At 41.4% G+C, this 15,960-nt stretch overlaps 1 protein-coding gene and 1 non-coding gene across 6 annotated transcripts in view; one reads left to right on the plus strand and one right to left on the minus strand.

Annotated features, from left to right (window-relative positions):
* ACACA (acetyl-CoA carboxylase alpha) overlaps positions 1 to 15,960 on the plus strand; it is a 318,090-nt gene that overhangs the window by 13,527 nt on the left and 288,603 nt on the right. The window lies entirely within an intron of this gene.
* On the minus strand, positions 4,518 to 4,624 carry LOC142460387 (U6 spliceosomal RNA). Its single transcript, XR_012786599.1, has one exon. It is a non-coding gene; the product is annotated as a U6 spliceosomal RNA (small nuclear RNA).

The following is a 15,960-nucleotide window of genomic DNA, read 5'->3' on the forward strand; positions in this document are numbered from 1 at the left end:
TTATGTACGCAGACAGCCTCATTTTCTCCCGAGGAGCCCCAGGAAGTTTTGAACCACTGACCTTGCAGTCAGCAGCCCAACACTTACCTACAGCACCAGCAGAGCTCCTTGATATATACTCAGCCAGAGATTTGAGTACTGGAGCAGAGTCCTTTCCCTACTACAGGTTCTTCTCAAGGTAAGGGTCTCCCTGTGACACAGAAAATGGAGACAACTTCAACTTTCAAAAGCTAGGCTCTTAACTCTTTGAGTTCACACACTCAGTTAGTCTGATAGAAACCTGAGCTTTCCAGTGGTCCAGATTAGAATTGGTTCTAAACTCGTGGACTCTGCTGCAGCCTCTTGCATTCAGGAATACTGTTCCCCTTCTTCCTGTCTTCCCATCCTCTCTCCTGCCTTTCTCTTTTTGTGGTCCCTCTAGTCAAAAAATAAAACTAAACTCACTGCCATCAAATCAATTCAGAATCATAGTGACCTTATTGGACAGGGTCAAGCTGCCTCTTTGGGTTTCTGAGACTTAAAAATTACTAAAATACACAGTCTCATCCTTCTCCCACAGAGCAGCTGGTAGTTTGAACCCCTGTGGTAAATAGCTCAGTATGTTGCCCACTATGCCACCAGTGCTCTGTACTGCAGTCAAAGGGTTTAGTGAACAGACCCTTTCATCTACGACGGTCCTGACGGTCCTGACAATACTTGATCGAGCCCTCTGGTGACCAGACTGCATCGGAAGGGTTGAAGGACCTGCTGCTAATGTCTCAAACATGGTGGTCTACCTCTCAGATTTCAGAATTGTTACCAACCCAGGCCTTGCTGGACAGGCCTTAGGAAACAAAGGCAGGAATTTTCCCAGGGCTCAGGTAGAAAGAAAATGTTTTGGAAATATTGATGGGAACATATGTACAAGTGTGCTTCATACTATTGAATGATGGATTGTTAAAAGATTTGTAAAAGCCTCCCCCCAATAAAATGATTGTTTTAAATTTAGATATACTTTAAAAAGAAAATGGGGCACTTAGAGTTTTATGTGTGTACACCAGGAATCGAGGGTATTATGAACTGATTTTCAAGGAAGGGTCGTGAATTTGCATTGGCCAGGAAGTGGCTTGTCAGATGCTTCCATTCTAAAATGCTGTCCGAGCTGGTCTGGTGGTGTCTTTCCAGTGAGTTTCTGTTCTTTGCTCAGTGTTCTTTGATTCTGGAGTCAAATGTAGGTTGTGAATGGCCTTTTGGGGGCATGTTCAGTGGGTCAGACCTGGTTACTCCCAATACTTGTTTGCTGTGGTAGGATGCTTTCCCAGGAAGAAAGGGCTCAAAGAAACAGGCTGTCACAAGGAAAGAGCAGAACAGGTTAAATATAGACTCTATATGAGACATATGTTTCAACATCCTCTGAGGGTAGGTTCACCGGGCAAGCTGCACAATGGCTGTATGGGCTGCAAGGTAGGCTAAGGATTTTCAGAATACCACGGTTATTAAACAAAATTCTATACATTCAGCCTTGGTGTTCCTGTCTGTTTTGCTTCTTCCTCCTCCACTGACTTCTTTCTGATGTAACAAGTGAAGGACATCTGCCTCATGACTCACCAGGCTTTGATTAGAATCTGAAAAGTTAGATGAACTAGAAATGTATTGTTGAGTGGCTTTTCTTTATCACAAAAATGTTCAATGCCATCTAGGCAGCGTCGCTGTATGCTTTTCAGTCTTATACAAGGCCTACACCTCTTGATGATCAAAAGGGGCTCTTAAGATATTTTCCATCATTCGGTGACAGACATCTGTGCTTTTTCATAACTAGTAAGTGTCCCATACATGTTTGGACTGTGATTGATAGGGAACCTGACCGCAATTAGTACAGCTGAAAAAGCATGGACTTTGAAGTCCACCTGATTGCAATCCTGCCATCACTTCTTACTACCTTCAAGAATTTAGGCAATTGTTATCTTTCTGTGCTTCATCGTCCATAAAGTGAAAGTGAAATAAAAAATACCAAATTCAGTGAGTTTTTGTTAAGGCTGTGATGATGTCTATATAACATGGGGCTTCACAAAGTTCATGGGAAAACCATTAGCTTCTAATTCCATTTTCCCACCAATTTTTTGAAGCGCCTTTATGTCATTTGTTTGAAGTCTCTTTGTATAGTACTTTGTTCACAATAGAAACAAAACAAATTATAATTGTAAATTTAATTCTAGAATCAAAACCCAAAGCCACTACTGTCACCTTGATTCTAACTCATAGTGACCCCACATAAGGTTTCTGAAGATGTAAATCTTGACAGGAACAGAGAGCCTCTTGCTGGAAGGTTAGAACCACTGATCTTGCAGTTAGTAGTCCAATGCTTATCCACAAGTACCACCAGGGTTCCAGGAATTCTAGAAGTGCCCTATAAGTAACACTGTGCTCATTTAGAAGTTGGCCTAAGCTAGGCTAGCTAATGATATTCAATCTACCTTCGATATAGGTGGGTGGTTCAATAAATAACAAGGACAGCTGGAGAAATCACAGGAGAAAACGATTTCATTATTTGACCCGAGAACTCTTATCTACAAGCCCTACAGGTTTACAGGCTACCAGGTAATTAAACAGAATTTCCTCTGCTGTCCACTTCTTCAACATCTTCCTCACCACCAAAAACTAAGAGACATCTACATTATCTGACAGGTTACAGGGAAGATGCTTAGGGATAGCCTAGGATGGATAATCCATCTTGGCCTGAAATAGAGAACAAACTCAGGAGCTATGTTCCAGTTAATTAATGTGAAGAGTCAACAGATTTGTGCATTATGAGCAACTAACAGCACAGACTGTTCCTAGTACTTTACTATTATAATCAAAAAAAATTTACTGTAAGGTTAGTCTGATATAATGTAATTGCTATTGTGCTGCCTGATAATTAGACCTTACAAGTTAAGCTGTTTACATAAATGACTATAATTGGTTATTTTTACCCAACCAAACACAGTTTTTTAGTTTTGTCTGCTCAGTTTTTTAATTTTCTAGAATCTATAATTGTGCCAAAGACAACAGCTTCTCTGAACCCCTTTACAATTTAATCATGCAATGCCCTCAAGCACGCTGCAAAGTGGCGCTGTGGGGTTCTCTTCCTCACTTGTACTCAACACGGTCCCTGTGTCCCAGGCTCTCCTCCTAGTCTCTCCTTTTCGTCCCTTTAAAGCCCCTGAAGAGAAGTATTGTTGCTCTCATCTTACCAAAGCAGAACATAATGCTCAGAGAATGTTAAGTAGGCAGCAAAGTAGATATACTAACTTTTTGGGGAGGAGAGGGGACACACAGTTTAAGTATTTTTTATTGAAGCATAAATTTTAGAATACAAATTACATTTTCTTGCTCAATATCAGTTTTGCTTCCTAAAACAGAAATGGTATTCTGAGCTGCTCCACGGTAAATAATTATAAAACTAAAAAAGAAATGCTTAAAAAAAAGGAATGCTTTAAATTTTTGTACTTTGCTGAAAATTCTTTTCTCAGGGTCTATAAACATTATTTTTATTTTCTAGGTCTGGCATTTGAACATAAGTTTCAAAATTGATATTTTTAAATGTATTGTGTATTTTACAATGTCCCCCCACCATACTTAAGTTTTTTGGTGACTAGGTACTTTTCTTCAGTGAAGCACGTGTTTCTTTTCTTGGCCTCTGATCATTTTAGACAGTTGAAATTCCAGTGGCATTATTAAGTGCTCTAGAGATGCTGATTTCTAGGCCCAACATAACCACTGCTTTGTACAACCTTACAAGATACTGAATCCCAATAGAAATATGTAAAGTTACTTTAGCAAAGGGAATGACTCCAGAGAAATACAGGCTGTATATCCAACGAAAGACTGAGTCAACTGAAGAGAGAGGGGTTAGGAGGTAGTGAAAGTGTTAGAGCCTGTTGAAGCCCACTTTCTTGGTGACCTTTTGAGGACGAGAGCTCTGACCAGTGCATTTCAAGTATTTTTACCGCATTGTACAGATTTTTTTTTTGTAGAGATACTGTATCAGCCTGATGCCATTGACTGTTTGAGTTTTGGAACTACTTCCCCTTATAATAATAAGTTACATTTGCAAAAATATTCGTATTACAGTTAAACCAGTGATCCAAACTTTTAAAAAATGGTCACTTCAAGGAGCTTCTTTAGGCTTTTTTCCCCCAGCCACCTCCCCCTAATGGAATTTTAATGCTGTAATAATTCGATGTGTCTCTCCTGCACTATACAGGTGTACCCCAGAGATAACGAAGGTCATGCCAATTAAGCAAATACCACATAAAAGTGAATCACACTCTTTTTTCCTTTCCAGTATGTATAAAAGTTATACCATTCTACTGTAGTCAATTAAGTGTGCGGGAGCATTATGAAGAAGTTTTACATATTGTAGTAATTACCAAATGTGATACAGAGATACCAAGTGAGCATGTGCCAGTGGAAGAATGGTAACAATAAACTTGCACTTTGTTTTATTGTGCATTGCTTATTGCACTTCACAGATATTGCACTTTTATTTTAATTTTTATAATATGGAACACTTTACGAATTTGCATGTCATCCTTGCGCAGGGGCCATGCTAATCTTCTCTGTATCACTCCAATTTTAGTATATGTGCTGCCGAAGTGAGCACGATATTGAACTTTTAAAAATTTGAACGTTTGTGGCAAACCTGGGTCCAGTGACTCTATCACCCCCTTTGTAAATACTGGCAAGTCCCAAAACCATGGGTCACATGACAGGTTGATGACCTCTGCTAGTTATAGGGGCTGATGAACCCCAAATTTGTGGGTCATGTGATAGGCCGGGGGCCCTACTGACTTTTGTCACAGGTGAAATGCAGGGATGATTTCAGGGTCAGGAAGAGAGAAGCCTTTTCGGGACTTCCCTTTATATCATGGCTGCTGTCTACACCCCCAAGGCAATGCCATTTCCAGCTGACTGGCTGTTCACAGTCAGCTTATAGAACGAGAGGTGGTACACAGTGTCTGTCAAACTACTGACAGCCACAGCCTCACCAAATTGACAAAGACCCTAAGTAACTGAAAATATCATGGTGCCTCCCATGTGATTTAAAATAAAAATATTGTGGTAAGACAGAACAGAAGCCCTGGTGACAGTTTCAGCTATTAGCTAACCGCAGGGTTGCTGGTTCAAACCCACAAAGCAGCCCAAGAAGACAAATTGAGGCTATCTGCTCCCATAAAGATTCACAGCTCAGAATAACTATGTGTGTGTGTATATATATGTATCCTGTATATACATATCCCCCCCAAAATTCACAGCCATCAAGTCTATTCTGATTTATAGCAACCCTATAGAAAAGAACAGAAATGTCCCATAAGGTTCTCAAGCCTGTAAATCCCAAGTTGGTGGATTCAAGTTACTGACCTTTTGGTTAGCAACCCAACCCTTAACCCATTGCACCACCAGGACTATATATATATCGCTGCCATCAAGTCAATGTAGATGCACAGTGACCTTATAGGACAGGGTAGGACTGTCCCTGTGGATTTGTGTGTTTCTGAGACTATAACTCTTTATGGTAATAGAAAGCCCCATCTTTCTTCCTCAAAATATATTAATATAATTTCATCTTCATAATTTTGTTGCTCTCCTTTTAAAAATCATTTTTGGAGGGCTTATACAACTCTTATCATGATCCACACATACATCCATTGTGTCAGCACATTTGTACATTTGTTGCCATCATCATTCTCAAAACATTTTCTTTCTACTTGAGCCCTTGGTAGCAGCTTCTCATTTTTCCCCTCCCTCCCAGTGCCCTCCCTCATGAACCCTTGATAATTTAGAAATTATTATTTTGTCATGTCTTACACTGACGTCTCGTTTCACCTACTTTTCTGTTTTCCATCCCCCCAGGGAGAGGGTTATATATAGATCCTTATAATCAGTTCCCCCATTATACCCTACCTTCCCTTCACCCTCCCGGTATCGCCTCTCACCACTGGTCCTGAAGGGATCATCCGTCCTGGATTCCCTGTGTTTCCCGTTCCTATCTGTACCAGTGTACATCCTCTGGTCTTTGTTGCTCCTGTTTTGCTAGTTCCCTTAAGTACATGTTTATTCTCTTACTCGGTAATTTAGTACACCAAGTACAAGTACATTAGTACAAAATGGATGAGTCAATAGTGCCAGATACTATAGAGAAATCATTTTAAAATGTTCACCAAAAAAAGTATCAATTATATCAACATATGGTAAAGACCACCATACTAATAGAGCAGAATATGATGTCTAGATTAAATACAGATTTTAAAAATAAAGATTTAAAAAAACCCAAAAACTAGTGCCAGCAAGTTGATTCAGACTCATAGCGACCCTAAATAGCAGTGGTTCTCAACCTTCCTAATGTTGTGACCCTTTAATACAGTTCCTCATGTTGTGGTGAGCCCCCGACCATAAAATTATTTTCATTGCTACTTCATCATAGTAATTCTGCTACTGTGGTGAATCAGGCAACCCCTGTGAAAGGGGTCGGGACTCACAGGTTGAGAACCACTGCTATATCATTTCAGAGGCTGGAAGTCTTCATGGGAGCAATAGCCTTAACTTTGTCCCCTGGAGTGGCTGGTTAGTTTGAACCGCCATCCTTTCAGTTAGAAAGCCAATGGTTACCCGACAGTGCCACCAGGGGTCCTGCAAAATACATATCTCAAAAACCAAACTCACTGCCATCGAGCTGATGCCAATTAATAGTGACCCTCGAGGACAGGACAGAACTGCCCCATGAGTGTTTGAGGCTGTCACTGTATACGGGCATAGCAAGTCCTGCCCTTGCTCCTCAGAGTGGTTGCTGTTTTTGAACTGCAGGCCTGGCCCTTTGCAGCTCAACTCACAACCACTGCACCCGCAGGGCTCTTTACAAAACACTTGATGGAAGCTGAAAATGAATTCGAAGAGCATAAAAAAAGCACAAAAAAGAAAAGCATGCATTATAAAAACAAAAATGGAAAAAGATTTGCAACTTGTACCACAAAGGACCAATCCTCTTGCTACAAAGAGCTCCTGGAAATAGGTAAGAAAAATCAATCACTCAAGAGAAACATCATCAATGAAAGCTAGGGATTCAGCTGGTTAAGAGCACAAGGATTTTGAGGTCAGCATTGGGCTGCTAACCGCAGAATTAGCAATTTGGAACACCAGGTGCTCTGAGGGAAAGATGAGGCTTTCGACTCCCCTAAAAAATGACAGCTCTGGAAACCCACAGGAGCACGGCTACCCTATTCTATAAACCAAAACCAAACTCACTGCCACCCAGTCAGTGCTGACTTATAGCGAACCCTGTCGATTTCCCAGGCGGTCCCTGTTCACAGGAGTAGAAAGCCGTCTTTCCCCCCGCACAGCTGCTGGTGTTTTCAAACTGCCTACTAGTCAGATCACAGTCCCATGCAGAACCACTTTCTACAACAACAGGGCTCCCTGTCCTACAGGGACACTATAAGTCAGAATCAACTAAATCAACTGTAAATTGCAGTGAGTTTAATTTGGGGATCTATATTGGAATCAGTTTTGTCCCTTATTAGCTCTATGACCTTGGACAAATCTCTGAGCCTTGATTTGCTCTTCTGCAAAACATACTACTTGCAGCTGTTTAAATAAATAATAATTGTAGCTGTTTGTTTCGGGGTTAAATGAGCTGGAAACCAGGCAGAGCAATCAGCAGCCCGCAGCACAGAAAGGAAGTGCATACAGACGATGGATTGAAAATGTGTATCATTCGGGACCCTTGAGGTAAAGAGACTCAGGGGAAAGGACTAGTTCAATCTGACTGTCACCAAGACCACTTGTTTACAAAGTCCCTACCAGTGCCTGCCACTCCCTAGACCTGGGGATGGGGCGTAAGTAAAACAGCTGATTGCTGCCCTCAATATCGCTTACTTCATAAGAGGCGGGCTTAACTAGAACAGGTATGCATAGTTATAAAGAGATGAATACCATGAAGAAAATTAAGGGAACCTAAAGGAATTTGGAAGGCCAGGGAGGGCTCCACTGAAATCTGAAAGAGAAGTAGGCAAGTGGTAGGAAAGTAGGATAAAGGAGAGGCAGGGAACAGCAAAGTCCTAGAGGTAAAAAAAAACAAGAGAGCTAATCCAGTGCTGTTGAACAATTCTACAGTAAAGGGAAGAGTGAGGCAAGGAGCAGACTAGGTTATTCAGGACCTTGGTAGTCTTGTGAAGGATTTTAGAATTTCTCCTGATGAGAAGTTCCTGAATAGTTGTTTTTTTTAAATGATTTTATTAGGGGCTTATACAGCTCTTGTCACAATCCACACATACATCAACTGTGTAAAGCACATATGTACATTCATTGCCCTCATCATTCTCAAAACATTTGCTCTCCACTTAAGCCCCTGGTATCAGGTCCTCATTTCCCCCCCCCTCCCTCTCCCTCCTCCCTCATGAACCCTTGATAATTTATAAATTATTATTTTGCCATATCTTGCACTGTCCGATGTCTCCCTTCACCCACTTTTCTGTTGTCTGTCCCCCAGGGAGGAGGTTATATGTAGATCCTTGTAATCGGTTCCCCCTTTCCAACCCAGCCTTCCTCTACCCTCCTGGTATTGCCACTCACACCACTGGTCCTGAAGGAATCATGCACCCTGGATTCCCTGTGTTTCCAGTTCCTATCTGTACCAGTGAACATCATCTGGTCTAGCCATATTTGGTTTTTTTAATATTTACATTTTTTCTTTTTACATTTTATTAGGGGCTCATACAACTCTTATCACAATTCATACATATACATGCATCAATTGTATAAAGCACATCCATACATTCTTTGCCCTAATCATTTTCAAAGCATTTGCTCTCCACTTAAGCCCTTTGCATCAGGTCCTCTTTTTTTTCCCCTCCCTCCCCGCTCCCCGCTCCCTCTGATAATTTATAGATTGTTGTATTGTCATATCTTGCCCTATCCGGAGTCTCCCTTACCCACCTTCTCTGCCGTCCATCTCCCAGGGAGGAGGTTACATGTGGATCCTTGTAATCGGTTCCCCCTTTCCAACCCACTCACCCTCTACTCTCCCAGTATCGCCTCTCACACCCTTGGTCCTGAAGATATCATCTACCCTGGATTCCCTGTTCCTCCAGCTCCCATATGCTCCAGTGTACAACCTCTGCCCTCTCCAGTCCTGCAAAGTAGAATTCGAATCATGGTAGTTGGGGGGAGGAAGCATCTAGGATCTGGGGGAAAGCTGTGTTCTTCCTCGGTACTACATCGCACCCTGACTGACCCATCTCCTCTCCTAAACCCCTCTGTGAGGGGATCTCCAGTGGCCGACAAATGGGCTTTGGGTCTCCACTTTGCTGCACTTACCCCTTCATTCACTATGGTATATATATATATATATTTTGTTGTTGTTGTTGTTGTTGTTGTTGTTGCATGATGCCTTATACCTGGTCCCTTTGGCACCTCGTGATCGCACAGGCTGGTGTGCTTCTTCCATGTGGGCTTTGTTGCTTCTGAGCTAGATGGCCGCTTGTTCACCTTCAAGCCTTTAGGTCTAGCCATATTAGTAAGGTAGAATTGGGGTCATGGTAGTGGGTGGGGAGGAAGCATTTAGAAACTAGAGGAAAGTTGTGTGTTTCATTGTTGCTACATCGAACCCTAACTGACTCGTCTCCTCCCCAAGACCCTTCTGTAAGGAGATGTCCAGTGGCCTACAAATGGGCTTTGGGTATCCACTCCGCACTACCCCCTTCATTCACAATGATATAATTTTTTGTTCTGATGATGCCTGATACCTGATCCCTTCAATACCTCATGATCTCACAGGCTGTAATGCTTCTCCCATGTGGGCTTTGTTGCTTCTGTGTTAGATGGCCGCTTGTTTACCTTCAAGCCTTTAAGACCCTGGACGCTATATCTTTTGATAGCCAGGCACCATCAGCTTTCTTCACCACATTTGCTTATGCACCCATTTGTCTTTGGTGATCTTATCAGGGAGGTGAACACACAATGATAGGATTTTTTGTTCTTTGAGGCCTGATAACTGATCCCTTCTACACCTAGTGATCACGCAGGCTGGTGTACTTCTTCCATGTGGACTTTGTTGCTTCTGAGCTAGATGGCCGCTTGTTTACTTCAAACCTTTAAGACCCCAGACACTCTCTTTTTTGACAGCCAGACACCATCAGCTTTCTTCACCACATTTGCTTATGTACCTGCTTTGTCTTCAACTACCGCATTGGGAAGGTGAGCATCATAGAATGGCAGTTTAATAGAACAAAGTATTCTTGCATTGAGGGAGTACTTGAGTGGAGACCCAATGTCCACCTGCTACCTTAATACTAAACCTATAAATATATGCATATAGATTTACTTCCCTATCCTCATATATAAATATATTTACATATGTACATGCCTTTTTTTAGACCTATATAAATGCCCTTTGCCTCCTAGCTCTTTCCTCTATGACCTTTGACCTTCCTCTTGTCCCACTATCATGCTCAGTCTTCATTGGAGTTTCAGTAATTCCTCTTGATTATATTACCCTTCATCACCCCCTACCAGGCCTCCTACATACATCCTCTTCACTACCGATTTGGATCACTTGCTGTTCCCTTGTCTCTGGGTTTGTGAATATCACTACCTTTCCCCCCAACTTCCTTCCCCTCTCCCATGTCCCACTGGAATTGTCTGTCCCGTTGTTTTCTCCTCCAGATTGTTCACCCAGCCTATCTTATTTAGACAGACCTGCAGAGATAATAACATGCACAAAAACAAGACAGAGCAAAGCCAAGCAACAAAATAAGACAAAACAACAACAAACCAATGGCAAAAACAAAACAAAGCACAACAAGAAAGAAAAGCTTGTAGCTAGTTCAAGGACAATTTGTTGGCCTTTAGGAGTGTTTTCCAGGCGAGTCTGTTGAGGCACCAAGCCTTGGCCCCAAAGTCTATTTTGGTATTCCCTGGGGACTTCGTTGCTCTGTTCCCTTGCTCTTCTGTTGCACACCCTTAGTGTTTTGCCTCAGTGTGGGTGTGATCAGATCGGGTGGAATTCCCACACTGTGTCTCCAGTGTTGTCCCCTGTAGGGTTATGGGTCAGTGAGGGATGTCATGTCTCATAGTGGGGCCGACCATGTGTTCTTCTCTGTGAGTTGGCTGCTGTGAGCGGGAATATGATGGGCCAGGATGTGCTCCACTCTCTTTTCCTCACACTTCATTTGCTCCCTTGTGCTTTGATCAGACATGTCCCTCTCTCGGAGCTGCAGATTCAGTCCTTTGAAATAAATTCTTCTTGGAGGAGAGGCAGGTGTCCACATAGTTGAGATTGGGGCCGGCTCCTCAGACCTCTCAGAATAGTTTGTTAGTAAAAGAGTACCCAGGTTATTTTGAAAATCACACTGGCCTGGTGTGAAGAATCCTGAGCTGACTAAAGGCAGGCCAGTTTGGATATGGGATCTTCTATTGCTTCCTGAATCTACTTATTTTCCTAACGTAAGCAGAGGATAAAGCCTTTTATTGCTAGATGAGTACGTCAAATGTTAGCTTTTAAAAAAATAATCTATAATTAGAAATAAATTACTTAAAAGCTTATTGAAGTAATAGGTTTCCTTTGCAGTATTTCCAAAAGCAGGTGATACTGCCTATGCCTACTTGGGGGCACTGGAACAACCCGGGGGGGGTGTGCTGCAAAAGGAGATACCTATACTTTATCCTGGACTATGGGCTACAGTACAAATGCTTTTAATCCCCAAGTGGGTCACTGAGTAACTTTTTTACTGAAAAGGGGCCATAGGTCAATTTTGGGAACTTCTGCTTTAAAGCAGAAATAGGAAATCAGATTTTTTTGTTTTCTAGGTAGGAGGAAAGGATTAGAGGGGCTGAGGGAGGGGACATATAGCACTGCACAGAGAAGAGGAGGCCAGAGATACTAAGACAAACTTCCCTAACTATACAGTGTTGTGGCCTGTTTCCCCAACATTCTTCTTTACTATGCTTCAAAAACTCAAAATCAGTTTCACACCATTGAGCTGATTCTGATTCATGGGACAAAGTAAATCTGTCCCTTTGGATCTGAGACTAAATGTTTACAGGAATAGACAGCCTCATCTTTTTCTGTACCGCACCTGGCAGGTTTGAACCAGTGACCTTGTAATTAGCATCTGAATTTGTAGCCCACTACCCTACCAGGGCTCCTAGTTGACTATGCTTAGTCAAATAAATATATGTTTGGCAAAGTTACTACTTTATGGCATACCCTGAAGAGCTCAGTACTTTTTAGTGGAAGATAGACCTGAGAATTTAGATATTACATGAATTGCAAGTCAGCTCCACACTACAGAGTGGTTAAAAATGCCTAGGAAAATAATATCTAAAGAAATCATTCTGAAATTGGTCTGTGCATTTTTTAGCTGCTTTAATTGTAGAAAAAGACAATGGCAGATACTAGTGGTTTCTTGAAATCTCTTTTTCCTCTTTCTCCCACAAAGAATTAAGGTTAGACTGTGCTGACAACCCTGCCACCTTTTTGTTATGTATGTGTCAGCAAAGCTGTGTCCTTGAAGATGGGAGACCTTGGTGTCCTTTTAAAAGACATGGCTGGCTTTGCTGAACTTTTAGTCCTAAGCATTCGTACCTTTTAAATGCAGCCATAGAAGGCAAAATAGAAACAACAAATTCTTGGAGCCAAATAGGACACACAGAACTTCAGAGCCTGCTATTTATTTATATATAAATTTGCATGTTTAAAAATGTATTAGAAATGTACTTTGGATCATAACATGCATCACTAAGGACAGTATTCTGGCATATATTACAGAGTTCTATAGCTTCATTTTTAAAAAAAAGACTAATAACCCAAGAGGAAAAAGGTCGAGGCTCTAGATAAGCAAAGACCGACCCCTGGTGGCACTATGGTTAAGTGATTGCCTGCTAACCGAATGGTCAGCCGTTTCAACCACTACAGGAGAAAAGACCTGACCGTCGGCTACCAGAAAGAGAGCAGACTAGGAAACCTGGTGGGGCATTTCCACTATGTCAGTAGGGTCGCTATGAGTTCGAATCACCTCAGTGACACACAGCACACACACAGCAACATGAGCAAGCAAGAGAAAACTTGAAGGCAAATAAATATATGTGAAGGTCCTCAACCGCACTATTAAGCAGGAAGAGATTCACTATTAAGCAGGAAGACATATATAACAATAATGAAATAATTAATCGCCATCAGATTAGGGAAAAAATCCTTCAATTTGGGTATTTTCAAGGAAGGAAACATGTAGAATGAGGGAACTCGCTTTACTGCTACTGGGATTATATGTTGGTACACCCCTCTGCAGAGTCAATGCAGCCTCACAATACTGGAAATGTATGTATCATGACCTATGAATTCTGTCTTTCGACATATACGAGGGGATACCCTCCCAGAAAAATCAGGAAAAAAGCATATTTCCCACTAGGCGAGCATTGAGCAACTCACTCTTAAGTTAGTGCGTCCAGTGGTGTAGCCTGAGAAGTTTCTCTCTGGTCACAGTGAATTTTTTTTTCACAAAAGCAGTTTTGCTCAACCTCATTTTTTTTTTTTTTTTTTTTTTTTTGTGATGGCCGGTTTAAGAGAACAGCATGCAGCTGTGGAATTTTGTTTCCTGCTCGGGAAAACATGCTGTAGAAACTGTTGTGATGTTGAACAGAACTTTCAAGGACAGCACTATGGGAAAAACCTCAAGTGTGTGAGTGGTTTTCTCGTTTCGAAAAAGGTGAAATGTCTTTTGATGACAAACCACGTTCTGGATGTCCTTCAGCTTACCGAATGGACGAAAATGTCAAAAATTTGTGCACTTGTGCTCAAAGACCAACACCAGACCTTTGAAGGGATGGGGAAGTTTCGGGACTAACTTGGAGCTTGGTTCAGCAAACTTAAATGGAAGATTTGGGAATCAGAAGGGTCACTGTGAAATTTGTGCCTCAGATTCTGACTGACCGGGAAAGAATGTCAAGTGGAAACATGCAGTGCTTTGAAAGAACAACTCTTAAGCAACCCTGGCTTTTCCCCCCAAGGACATTACTGGTGATGAAACATGGAGCTATTCTTATGACTCCCAAAGCAAACATCACTCGAGCCAGTAGAAGACGCTATCATCACTTCACCCCCCCAAAAGCTCAAGTGAAATAAAAGATCAAGTTGATGCTCATATGTTTTTTTGGTATGAGGGAGATAGTACATTTAGAGTTCCTTCCACCAGGTCAGACTGTTAATCAAGCTTTCTAATTAGAGGTTCTGAAGGATTGTGTCTGAGTGCAACAAAGAAAGGCCTGATTTGTGGCAGACGGAGGACTGGTTTTGTCACCATGACAACACATTTTAATACATAGTTTTTGTGGGGAAAAGTCAGGTTTTTGGGGGGTACGCCTTTGTATTCGGGATATAGATATGCCCAGGAATATTCATTATATAAAAAATAAACTACTCTCAGACAATATGTATAGTTTATACATCTGCAAATGTAGAACCCTTTCTGTTGAGTTATTCAGTCTTCTAGGAAGCAGGAAGGCCTTTACCCCCATACCCTGCATTGTTTACTAGTACATTAGGGACCACGAGTGGTCTGAAGGAAATCTTAGAGTTTTTTCTGGACATCACCTTATTCTGTAGAGACCATGGTACCATACTCCTAAATATATCCTTTTCCATCCTAAGTTTTAAGAAATATAACTTAAAATAGAACAAAATTTACCTGTTAATGACTTTCTTGTTGGGGCAGGTGGTATAAACTTCATATTCGTTATGATATATTTATTTCACATATATTTATATATTGCCACTGCTTTCCTTACTTGAAGACCTGGGTGGTCCAAATATTTCATGTGTGCTGGGTTGCTTACTAGTTAGCTGGATGTTTGAACCCACAGGGCACCTGGGAGGAAAGGCCTAGCAATCTACATACATGGGTTTACTATGAGTAAGAGCCACCAACTCCATCACAAATTGGAAGTTAGGTTGGTTTTTTGGTTTGTTCCCCGCTCCACCCCCCCACCCCCACCCAGAGATTGCAGCTAGCAACTTCATCCACTGGGTGGCTCAAATTCATAAAAGTCCTGTGTAAGTTTCTAAATCACGGTCCAAGCAAGGCACTCTTACTAGTTTGTACTAAATGTAGGCTTGGTCATATAAGGTTAGGTAGAAGAAAAGGCTCTTTGGACCTAGAATTTTAGTGGAGACATAGACCCAAGCTGCCAAGAAATGCAGCTCAAGGGAAATAATTCAAGTATTGAATAGCTGTTAAGCTCAATTCATTGAATAGGGGAAAAGAAAAGTAGAAAAAGAAGTGTTAGAATAAAGTGGAGGAAGAGACTAATGAAGAGAAAAAGAAATACTGGGAAAAAATATAGAGGTTCAACCAACCATATAAGATCAAAAGGGCAGCATTTGCCCAGGGATAAAGCTCAAAAGACAGGAAGGGATAAGGAAAAAGGACAACCAGGAAGGGAATGGGAAGGTGGGGAGATGGGGGGAACCGATCACAATGATCTACATAGAACCCCTTCCCAGGGGGACATTGGTCAGTGTAAACCATGAACAAATAATAATGATTTATAAATTATCAAGGGTTCAGGAGGGTGGGAGGGAGGGGGAGAAGTGAGAAACTGATACCAAGGTCTCAAGTAGAAAAAAAATGTTTTGAAAATGATAAGGCAACAAGTGTACAAATATGCTTGACAAGATAGCTGTATGGATTGTGATAAGAGTTATATGAGCCCTAATAAAATGATTATAAAAAAGAAGGAAAGAAAGAAAGAGAAAAGGACACATGGAAATGGTAAAGACAAGACATGGTAGAGTGATGTTACATTGTGGGGATTGCAATCAATGTTGAATGTAGCAGAGTTGTTGAGTAGAAAACGAATGTGCTCTGTAAACTTTCATATGAATCATAATAAAAATAATACATGCTTTGAAAAGGAATTCAGGGTTGGAGGAGAAAGGGGAAATTGATC

This window comes from Tenrec ecaudatus, chromosome 10 (genome assembly GCF_050624435.1).
Source record: "Tenrec ecaudatus isolate mTenEca1 chromosome 10, mTenEca1.hap1, whole genome shotgun sequence".
Lineage (NCBI taxonomy): Eukaryota > Metazoa > Chordata > Mammalia > Afrosoricida > Tenrecidae > Tenrec > Tenrec ecaudatus.